The 11217-nt window shown below is 36.0% G+C and overlaps 1 pseudogene across 1 annotated transcript; it reads left to right on the plus strand.

The window, feature by feature from the left end:
- The first annotated feature begins 254 nt into the window (after positions 1 to 254).
- On the plus strand, positions 255 to 10974 carry LOC146938933 (phosphoglucan, water dikinase, chloroplastic-like; annotated as a pseudogene). Its single transcript, XR_015030002.1, has 19 exons — positions 255 to 488; positions 574 to 1048; positions 2509 to 2604; positions 2697 to 2828; positions 3026 to 3151; positions 3274 to 3452; positions 4966 to 5052; positions 5400 to 5564; positions 5654 to 5764; positions 6055 to 6301; positions 6406 to 6524; positions 6897 to 6967; positions 7141 to 7258; positions 7938 to 8024; positions 8100 to 8186; positions 8284 to 8360; positions 8512 to 8662; positions 9379 to 9499; positions 9897 to 10974. The product of XR_015030002.1 is annotated as a phosphoglucan, water dikinase, chloroplastic-like (transcript).
- Positions 10975 to 11217: the final 243 nt, after the last annotated feature.

The following is an 11217-nucleotide window of genomic DNA, read 5'->3' on the forward strand; positions in this document are numbered from 1 at the left end:
AAAAGGACCAAAAATGCAAAGGGGCTAAAACTTAGGGGGCCAAAATTGTGGTTTTCATACATGGGGGGCCAAAATCGCAACGTTTTGAAAGTTAGGGGGGAAAAGTGCACTTTAGCCAAAAATAAAAAGAAATGTTGTGTTGATTGAAAGCAAAAGAAAAGAAAGCATGTGTAGAGGTGTTGAAATCTAATGCACGTGTATGGAAAGAAGACAAAGGTGCTAAGTATATTTACTCTTAACTGAACTCAATCCACACCACCGTTCAGTTGAACTTGAGTGGCGATGACTTATTATTATTCTCTGCACTGTCACTGTACTTGCACCATCATTCATCCTCCCAGTCCCAGAAGGAATTCGAATCCTAATCGGAATCGGAACCATAATCAGCCAAGAGGATTCATTCTTCTTCCATCATTATCTTCATCATCCTCCATCCATCACCGTCTCGTGTCTGTTTCTGCCTCCTCTTCCACCCAAACCCAACCTGGGTATCATATCTCTTTTATTTAATTTATTCTTTTATTTTTCCCCTAATAATTACTTACTCACTATACTCGATTCATGTGGAAAAAGGAACAATACCAACAACAAAGAAGACATTAATGTTCATCTACATCTTCGATTAGATCACCAAGTTGAATTCGGTGACCATGTTGTGCTTCTTGGATCAACCAAACAGTTGGGCTCCTGGACCACCCATGTTCCCTTGAATTGGACACCAAATGGTTGGGTATGCGACTTCCATTTCAACGCCGGCGATCACCTTGAATTCAAATTCATCATTGTCCACCAGGATGGCACTTTACACTGGGAATCTGGTGACAACAGAGTATTAAACTTGCCCAATGCTGGTCATTTTCAGACCATTGCCAAATGGAACAAAACACACCAGACTATGGAGTTACTTCCTTTGAATTTCAATGAACAGAATAATAATAATAATGATGATGAGAAGGAGGTTGTTGCTAGTGCTCCTCTTTCAGATGCAGCAGGGCCGAGTCCTTTTGTAGGAGAGTGGCAACCCTACAAAGCAACAGAGTATTTGTGTCATTAAAAATATCAGGCCGAGTCCTTTCAGATGCAACAGAGTATTTGTGTCATTAAAACAAATAAATTTCATCACATGCTTCTCTTTCATCTAAATTTTTATATGATATTTTTAGCTTCATGACTGATGACCCTCATTTGTTCATACCCGGCAGCCCCACCGTGTACCTTATAACAAACCACTAATTAGCTTTTCTTGACTAGATCAACCCATGTTTAGCGGTGCTATCATGCACTTCCTACACATTGCTTTTGCATCTCAGTCCCCAGGTTGCACAAACATTATTATTGTTCCTTCAACAAATGTCCAACTATTGTTTTTCTTTTATAAATATCATCATCAGTAGCCTCCACCATTACCTTTGGGGCCACCTCCTCTCCTATTGCTAATGAGAACACTATGAACTCGCTATGAAATCCAATTCCATCACCAGCTCCAACATTGCTAGTTGAGTCTAGTCTTGCTATTGCTCTCATAAAAAGTATACATTCATATACACTCAACTTCTGGCTTTTCTCCAGATTATGTCACTTTGAATCATCATCGTCTTTCTTCTTTGCATTATGGTTGTCCATCACTGTAATTTGTAAAAATGTCTAGTCCTCTGGCTACAAGCGGCACATTATCCCATCATGGGTGGAGACTAGCCACGATTAGTTGCATTCATGCCTTTTGAGCAGCGGCATGCAAGACCTAATTCTTTTTCTTCGTGGAGGATTGTAGTTAGCTGACAACTGGTTTTTACAGTTAAAGTTGGCCTTCATGGAAAGATTGACTGCCTCAAGGCTCGTCTAGTGGTTAAAAGTTGTATTTTGGCCTGGACACCTTCTCAGTAAATATGGTTTTTGTTGTGGGCTAATTTGGCTTCTTCAAAAAAAAGTAATATGGTTTTTGTTCACCTGTTTTTGTCTACAATTGTTGTTTGCCATTGACCCCTTCATCGGTTGGATATAAAAAACGCCTTCTTCCATGGTGATTCTACAAATGTTCACAAGCATGGTTTTCCGTCTTCACAAATCCTTGCATATAATCAATCTCTAGGGTTTGGTTTAGTCAATTCAACAGTGTAGCTCGATGATTTAGTTTGACACTAAGTAAAGTTGATCATTCTATCTTTTGCAGCCATTTTACCATAAGATGATTTATTTCTCGTGTATGTTTATGACATTGTAGTCACTAGTACTGGCATATCAGAAAATTAAGCAACCCGGATAATGTTCTGTTTATTCAACAGATATTAAAATTCTTATAAATAGTTTTGCCGATATAAAATTTATAATTCATTCTTTTATATTTAATCTGTAAAACTGTCTAATACTAATTTTTGTTTGAACATAGATTTGTAAGGTTCTTTCCTGCAGTTTTAAATTTGAATGTCAGCTGCACCACTGCTGTAAAATGCCTTTATTTTTTCCGGTGGCTTTCTTTTTAAATAAAAAAAGTTAACTTCATCTTGATTTTTCAATTTGAAGCTTGATCTTGTACGTGATATAGTCGGAAGTGTTCATGGGGAAGATCAATTGGAGGCTCTCATATACTCTTCTATCTATCTGAAGGTCTTGTTCTGACTTTTCCTCATTATTTATATCTATTCAACTATGCTCTTCTTATATCATTATCTAATCCCTTCTTAGATAATCTTATGCAGTGGATAAACACAGGGCAAATACCATGTTTTGAAGATGGAGGTCACCACCGTCCCAATAGGCATGCTGAAATTTCAAGGCTTATATTTCGCGAGTTAGAGCAACATACAAGTCGAAAGGATATATCTCCACAGGTGATTTATTTTTATTTCCAACACTGATGTTGAAGTGCAGCCTTTTTGGTTCTCTATTACTCCATTAGTCAAGCCCATCAGATTTTGAATTGCCTATTTAAACTAATCAGTGTTTGTACATAATTCATAACTTTGTAATATATCAGTTATTATTTTTCTACACTTACTTCATTCACCATAAATTTATTTGTATACAGGAAGTTCTAGTTATTCGAAAGATTCATCCATGTTTGCCTTCATTCAAGGCAGAATTCACTGCATCTGTTCCTCTAACTCGAATCAGAGATATTGCTCACCGAAATGACATCCCACATGACCTCAAGGTTATTTTCCCTAAAGTACATGAACTTTGGAATCTTATTGCACTTTATTGTTAATGATAGGTCAACTGTTTTCCACACACACATATATGTATATATAGATATTTATATTTATATATTTTCAGACACAAATTAAACATACACTACAAAACAAGCTTCACCGTAACGCTGGTCCTGAAGACTTGGTTGCTACAGAAGCCATGCTTGCTAAAATCACAAAGAACCCTGGAGAATATAGTGAAACATTTGTGGAGCAGTTCAAGATATTTCATCGAGAACTCAAAGACTTCTTTAATGCTGGCAGGTTTGACGTGAATATCACAGAGCTGGCTCATTATAGTTTGTAATCATATGTCAATGCATATTTGTTTTTGTTTTGTCTTCCAATCACTCGCTCTTGGAAGTTATTGGAAAAACCCAAGTCCCACATAGGATGAAGATAATGTATGAAATGAGTTTATAAAAGTGACACCCCTCACCTTACAAGTTGGTTTTGTAATGATTAGTTAGGCCGAATATAAAAACATAATTAAGTATCAGAGCCTGTGATTAGTTAGGCTGTCATATCTAACTCCGAGAGTTAGTTTTGCCAGTGTTCTATTACAATGATAGTCTATGCTAGTATATGTGCTATCTATACTCTTATATAGGTTGTAAACCAATTGACTGATAATGAAATTTCCTATATTTGTTGACAAGACTTTAGTAATGAGCTTGTAAACTATGTTGAACCAAGACTTTAGTAATGAGCTTGTAAACTATGTTGCACAGGCTGATTGGTCTGAAGTCTTCGTAAGTACTAGGGGGGTCGATTTTAGGGATAAGGGCAATGAGAGTATCTGAGATCCCTGGGTGAAAATCACCGGTTTGGAAGGCTGTTTTAACTAGATAGAAAATATCATCAATAATATGCCAATATTGCTTGAAGAATATGCAATGGAAACCATCTGGTCCTGGAGCTTTGTAGGGTTTCATGGAGTTTAGGGCAGCAAAGACTTCATTTTTAGTGATAGGTTTGGTAAGCGAGTTGATGTCTGACTCATCAATGGTTGGGTGGTTTTCAACATGGATAACTCAGCTGATCTCATCAGTTCCTGCTTGCAAAATTCTGCTTCTTCTACTCCTTCTGACCGGTCAGTGAGATGGAACAACAACGGTACTATCTGCGCTGTTCTAAATGTTGATGGTAACTGTATCGGGAACCCCACCCGTGCGGGCTTTGGTGGTATTATCCGCAACAATTCAGGCAACTATTTGTCAGGCTTCTTGGGTTTCATCTACAACCCCAAAGATATTTTGTTGGCTGAACTTTCTGCAGTTCACCATGGAAATTAATCTTAGGAGATAGTCTAACATATTCTAATATTTGAAACTAATTTTACGAGATAATCTAAGTTACTTTAGCATAATATATATTTTCTTATATTCCAATAGGGGTGCCATGCTCTAACTTCTTCAACAAAAAGGATGACCCAGTGCATGCATCTGCTCCATTTCAAAGTATAGGGAGTGTCATGAATGCTACCTTATTGTGTCTAGGGAGGCCATTTCCAGGTCTAGAATGTGTAAGATCTAACCTCCAATGTCACAACAACCTTACTGTTGCACTGAGGCTTGACATAGTTTGTGAAGCCTGTAATAATAGTTAGGGAAATAAAGTAGCCGACCTTAATCTGTTATCACTATTGGAGTGCACCTTCGAGTGAATAAAGTATACTAAATATCAGAGATATTTTGAATTATTTTGACATGGAACTAATTAGCTGCTTGAAAACAATAATTTTAATGATTTCACTTATCAATTTGTTGCATTGCAGTCTTGCTGAACTGCTAGAATCAATATATGAATCTATGGATGAATATGGCATGTCAGCACTTAATTCGTTTTTCGAGAGTGCAAAAAGGTGCATTTGCCTTTTCTGATTCTCTTGTACTTAATTGATTAATTTAGGATCCTAGCTTACTATCTTCTATCGTGCATTATTCTCTCAACCAAATTGTTTTCTCTTCCTTTTCTTCGTTTAAACACTAAATACTTCTTCCATTGCGGGAAAATAACTTCTGAATAGTTTATGCTCATCTTATTCAGCATGAAATTGAATTATTATGGTTGTTAAGCTATTGCATGATAACTAATTCCCCTGTTGGTTAAGTAATGCTGATCCTTTTTATTTGATGTTGGTACTAAAAGCTGTTCTTATAATGGCATCTACTGATAAGTGAAATTTTTTTTTTTTTTGCACTTCTCCAGAATATGGATGGTGCAGTAGAATCAACAGCTTCAAAAGAACAAGGAATTAAACTTTTATTTAAAACCATGGAGTCTTTGAATGCTTTGAGAGATATTATTGTAAAGGGTCTTGAAAGTGGCCTCAGGAATGATGCTCCAGATTCTGCAATAGCTATGTGCCAAAAGGTGAGATTAATTTTATTAAAGCTTGAGTATGGATAGTAATTTAAAGAATGTTGGAACATCTTTTCATTTTTGTTTCTTTGGAGGAACAGTGGCGCCTCTGTGAGATTGGGCTTGAGGACTACTCATTTGTTCTTTTGAGCAGGTTCTTGGCATACCTTTTCCTAATTTACACTTTGAACAATCATCATATATTTGGATTTTGAACAACTTTTGTAGAATATATGAATGGCACAATTTTGCAATAGGTAGAGTTCTTGCTAGCCACTTAGATGATAAGGTACAACTAGAATATAATGCATATTTGCTCTAATTGTACGAAAATAGATGTTTATTCGATGTTGGACTTGTTTAAAGAATTATATCAATTATCTAATTCATTAGAAGGGCATACTATATGATAAAATTTATCAAATTTAAAGAATTGTTAATTATAGGGATGGATTGAAGACAGGCTGCCTAGATGTCACGTAGAAAAATGTAGTTGGATTGAATCATGTGGAACTTGATTTATGGAGATATAAAACTTCTCCAGCTTCACGCCACTTGTAATATCAAGATTTTTCTCATGGTAGAGCATTATTTGGAGTCAAAGAATGTAAACTCTTGGAATGATCCACTTGGAGCCCTTATTATTGGAGTCCACCAGATGAAATTATCTAACTGGAAACCAGAAGAATGTGGTGCTATTGAAAATGAGCTTATTGCATGGAGTGCAAGAGGCATTTCAGAAAGCGAAGGTAACTTTTGTACACCTTTGCTTGAATTGTTCTATCTGTTGAATCGTTGTAGACATCTTAACTAATTTCTTTTCATTTTTAAATGTACTCCTTTTTTCTCCCAGGAAATGAAGATGGCAAGAAGATTTGGACATTGAGGCTGAAAGCTACTCTTGATAGATCAAAGAGGCTTACTGAGGAATATACTGAAGAACTTCTTAAGATATTTCCTCAAAAAGTGGAGGTTAAATAGTAATCTATTGTTCAGATAAAGCCTGGTATTTATTGTGCAGCGCAAAATTTTACTAAACCAATATAATATAAACTCACAAAGTGAAGCCCAAGTACATCCAAAACTAGGGAATAATTGTGATTTGCAGCCTACTACGGTCTTTTAATTTTACAATTGACCTTTTAATCAAAATAAGCCAGAATAGAGACGATAATTTCATTTCAAATTTGGGAATCGTAATTGTGGTGCATCTTTCATTTCAAACCTGAACAATGTTGGTCTTGTGATACCAATACTGTTTGGTCTTTTTAACCACGTTTATGTTCCTTTATGTATATGTATTGATCTTGAAAAAAATCAAAGTTGTCACTTTAAATGTTGCAGATACTAGGAAAAGCTCTAGGAATCCCTGAAAACAGTGTCAAAACATATACAGAAGCGGAGATTCGTGCTGGGTATGATAATGCATTATCCTTAAATTTTAATAATAGGAGATTTAAAGGAATTTTAATATGTAGTGTTTTCAACAGTATCTCCGATTTCTTGTCTTCTTTATTCCTACACTGTGGATTTCATTATGATAAACATAACTTGTATGTTTTCTAACTTCGCTACTGTAAATTTTTAGTGTAATTTTTCAGGTTTCAAAACTATGTACTCTTCTTCTAAAAGCTGTGAGAAGTACGCTTGGTTCTCAAGGTTGGGATGTCATAGTTCCAGGAGCTGTTTTAGGAACATTGGTTCAGGTATTGAGTGTGTTTAGAGAAATCATGTGTAATGTTATTACGATAGTTACCCTGCGAGCATGGTGTGTGTGAGAAAGCGCTTTATAAACAAAAATCCTTCATTATTGAATTTAATGAAGTGAATAACCCTTGCGCAGGTGTCTTAGAATTCATCCTCAGACTAATATTACTTCGACTGCTGCAAGATGGAGCATAAATGATATTCATGCCTAACTTGTTACAAATATCAAAATATACTGCAAAGTTGTTATTTTTACCTTCCAAAATACCAAATTTCCTTCAGAAAACTGTTATTTTTGGATCATCAATCAAGCAGAGATCCTTGTCTGCATCAGAAAAACCTATTTTAAAATGATTATTATCACTATATAGAATGCCGCGACTTGATGTTCCTAAATATATTTTAGATTGTAATGCTTCAGTACTAAACATATTATCACTATTTTATGAAAAGTTGTGTGTTCAATGTATTGGAAATTGTAATAGGTGACTTTTTGAAAGAATAATTGCTAAATTTGGGTTCCTTAAAGTGTCCCGGGGGCACTCGTTAACAAGACCCTTAAAGTAATAACCAAATAGATAAGATACTAGCTAGGGATTATCCCCATCCAAATACAAAAACTAATAAAAAATTCTTCACGTCATTATGGCTTACATGAATTTGAATTTATTGACCTAGGTTGAAAGAATTGTTCCTGGGTTGTTACCATCTCCAGTGGAAGGTCCTATTATCCTCATTGTTAACAAAGCTGACGGTGATGAAGAGGTATATTTATACTTCCTTGAGAGTATACAGAAGTCTTAAATATATCAATATTAATAAGTTTGATTGCGCCGGCAGGTAACAGCTGCTGGGAGGAACATAGTGGGAGCTATACTTAAGCAAGAGTTGCCTCACTTATCTCATCTAGGTGTTAGGGCCCGACAGGCAAGTCTTATTTCTAAATATGCAATTCCAATTAATGATTTTGAACTGTGAGCTTATAAATTGTCATTGACATTCATACAACAATTGCTTATTGCAGGAAAAGGTCGTCTTTGTCACTTGTGAAGATGATGAAAAAATTGCTGATATTCAAAGGCTTATTGGGTCATGTGTAAGGTTATTTTCAAGACAATTTTCCCATCCATGATTGTCTGTCTTTAAATATGAAATCTATATTCCTTTCTTCAAACTATTTTGATTATATTGTGAATAGATCTTATTCTATAATGTTTTCCATGTTCACCTTTCCTGCTTTCCAACTTTTCAGGTTGGAAGCATCTGCCGCTGGTGTTAATCTGACGTTGTCCTCTTCAGTTGACCTTGATGGCAATTCTTCTGTTGAAAGTGCTTTTGATGATAATATCTCTGGGGTTGATGTTCCTGCTTTCTCTGCTGGTAGAATCTCCAAATATAGTCAGGTAGGTAATGACTAAATTATTCATTTCAATATTTCTGGCTGTGTTTTGACATTTTTTTTGTATCTAGAAATAAACTTCTAGTTTTTTTATTGTATATTGGTTTGTTTCTGAGCCTATATAATAGAATCTCTGGTGTAGTTTAGACACACAATTTCACCGTATGCCTCTCGTTTTCTCTCATTCAACAAATTGCTCTAAGTCAAGCATGCTTAACTTTAGAGTTCTAAAGTTGCGTGTTACTGAGAAGAAAATTCACCTTGTAAGTATAGGTAGTACTAATTAATTCCTTTAAGCCTTCTTGAACTGAAATCTAATACTGCGCAATCTCAAAATCCCTCAACTGAACAATCTCATACTTAGCCTTATCCATGCCTCATCTTATGCCCCAGTCACCATTCCCTGTTCTCTTTAGTTCCTAGGTGTCAACATTAGGAGTGTTGTTAGGTTAGTGTTGTTATTGAGTGGGGCTTGCACAAATAGTCCTGCACTTGTACTTGACCTAATTATTACATGTCATTCAATCTTATCTCATAATATTCAGAGTAATGATTTTTGTATGCAGATTATTTATTCAATTATTATTATTATTATTATTATTATTATTATTATTATTATTATTATTATTATTATTATTATTATTATTATTATTATTATTATTATTATTATTATTCTCTGTACTATGGGCATCAACTGAACATAACTCTATTTGTGTCAAGGGTGCTTCTTCTACTGAAGTTATCTTGCTTCCTGATGCTGAGACACAGACTTCCGGTGCAAAGGCGGCTGCATTTGGTCACTTGTCATCATTGTTTCTGGTAAAGGTAATAAAAGCAATATGTGCCGAATACCTATGTCATGGTATCAATCTCACAGACTTGGAGCGAGTATCCTCAACTCAATCGTTCTAATGATACACTACGCATTATTTCAAGTATTCTTTTTATTTTGGTTTAGCAACACTCATAAGAATAGCAATTCCAGCTGAAGAATTCTTTTTTAAAATTATTGATATCAAGACTTTATCCTCAGAGTTTTACTGAAATAATGTCTGATATTTTTTTATTCATATCAAGACTTTATCCTCAGCTGAAGAATTATTTTTAATTAAGCTGGAAGACGCTCATGCAATGTTGATTGTTGGTGATCAACCAGTCATAAATGTAAATTTTAATATTGAATGACAATGATTTATTCTCGCAAGCTACATTTCTAAAATCTAATTTTTGAATGACAGTTTACAGCGATCAGGGGGTGCCTGCTTCCTTTCAGGTTCCTTCTGGGGCAGTTTTACCATTTGGATCCATGGAATTGGAGCTAGAGAAGAGCAATATTCAAGTCTTTACTGGACAAGATAGAAACAGCAAAACTGGAGGGTGGTGAACTTGATGGTCTATGCCACCAACTCCAGGAATTGATTTCTTCCCTGAAGCTATCAAAAGACATCATTGAGAACATTGGAAGAATGTTTCCAAGCAATGCACGATTGATTGTTCGATCCAGCGCCAATGTGGAGGACTTGGCTGGAATGTCAGCAGCTGGACTTTACGAATCAATACCCAATGTGAGTCCCTCCAATCAAACAGTCTTTGCAGATGCCATTGGCCAAGTATGGGCTTCACCTGTACACACGAAGGGCAGTGTTGAGCCGCCGAGCTGCTGGTGTGCCTCAGAAGGAAGCTTCAATGGCAATTCTGATCCAAGAAATGCTTTCACCAGATCTATCATTTGTACTGCATACTATGAGCCCAACTGACCAGGATAACAATTCTGTGGAGGCTGAGATTGCTTCTGGCCTTGGTGAAACTCTAGCTTCAGGAACCCGGGGTACACCATGGCGTATATCATGTGGGAAATTTGATGGGCTTGTGCAAACTCTGGCTTTTGCAAACTTCAGCGAGGAGTTGCTTGTACGCGGTGCAGGGCCTGCGGATGGGGAGGTCATCCATTTGACGGTGGATTACAGCAAGAAACCACTGTCAGTTGACCCAGTTTTCCGTCGACAACTTGGTCAACGCCTTTGTGCAGTTGGGTTTTTCCTCGAGAGAAAGTTCGGATGCCCACAGGATGTGGAAGGATGTCTTGTTGGAAAAGACATTTATATTGTTCAGACAAGGCCCCAACCCCAGTAGAAATATGAATGGATATTGATGACGGATGAACTTAGTTGCAGGAAATTTCTAAGAATGTATGTGGTGGAAAATGGAAATGGAACGAAATCATATCAAAAAAACAAGATGAACACAATTTTGAATATGCCTTTTGTTGTGACTTCTTACAGTTGAGATAAGCTGTCAGTGACGGCATGTATACTATTGTACCTCGCTGTTTAAAAATAAATCCTTAAGGAACAAACACAAAAATGTAATACAAGTGTTAGAGATATAACAAATGTTAGTTGCTCATGCAGTGCAACAAAGGGAAGGCAGTTATTGTTGGTGTTTGAAAAGACTCTAAACATTTAACACAAATACTGCTCATCTTCCACTATAAATCTATAATATTGAGAACATTTATTTTTCAACTTCTGTATGTTCCTTTGTCTTCTTTTTTTCTTG

Source organism: Medicago sativa, chromosome 3 (genome assembly GCF_051527215.1).
Source record: "Medicago sativa cultivar Bolivia chromosome 3, Bolivia_mono, whole genome shotgun sequence".
NCBI lineage: Eukaryota > Viridiplantae > Streptophyta > Magnoliopsida > Fabales > Fabaceae > Medicago > Medicago sativa.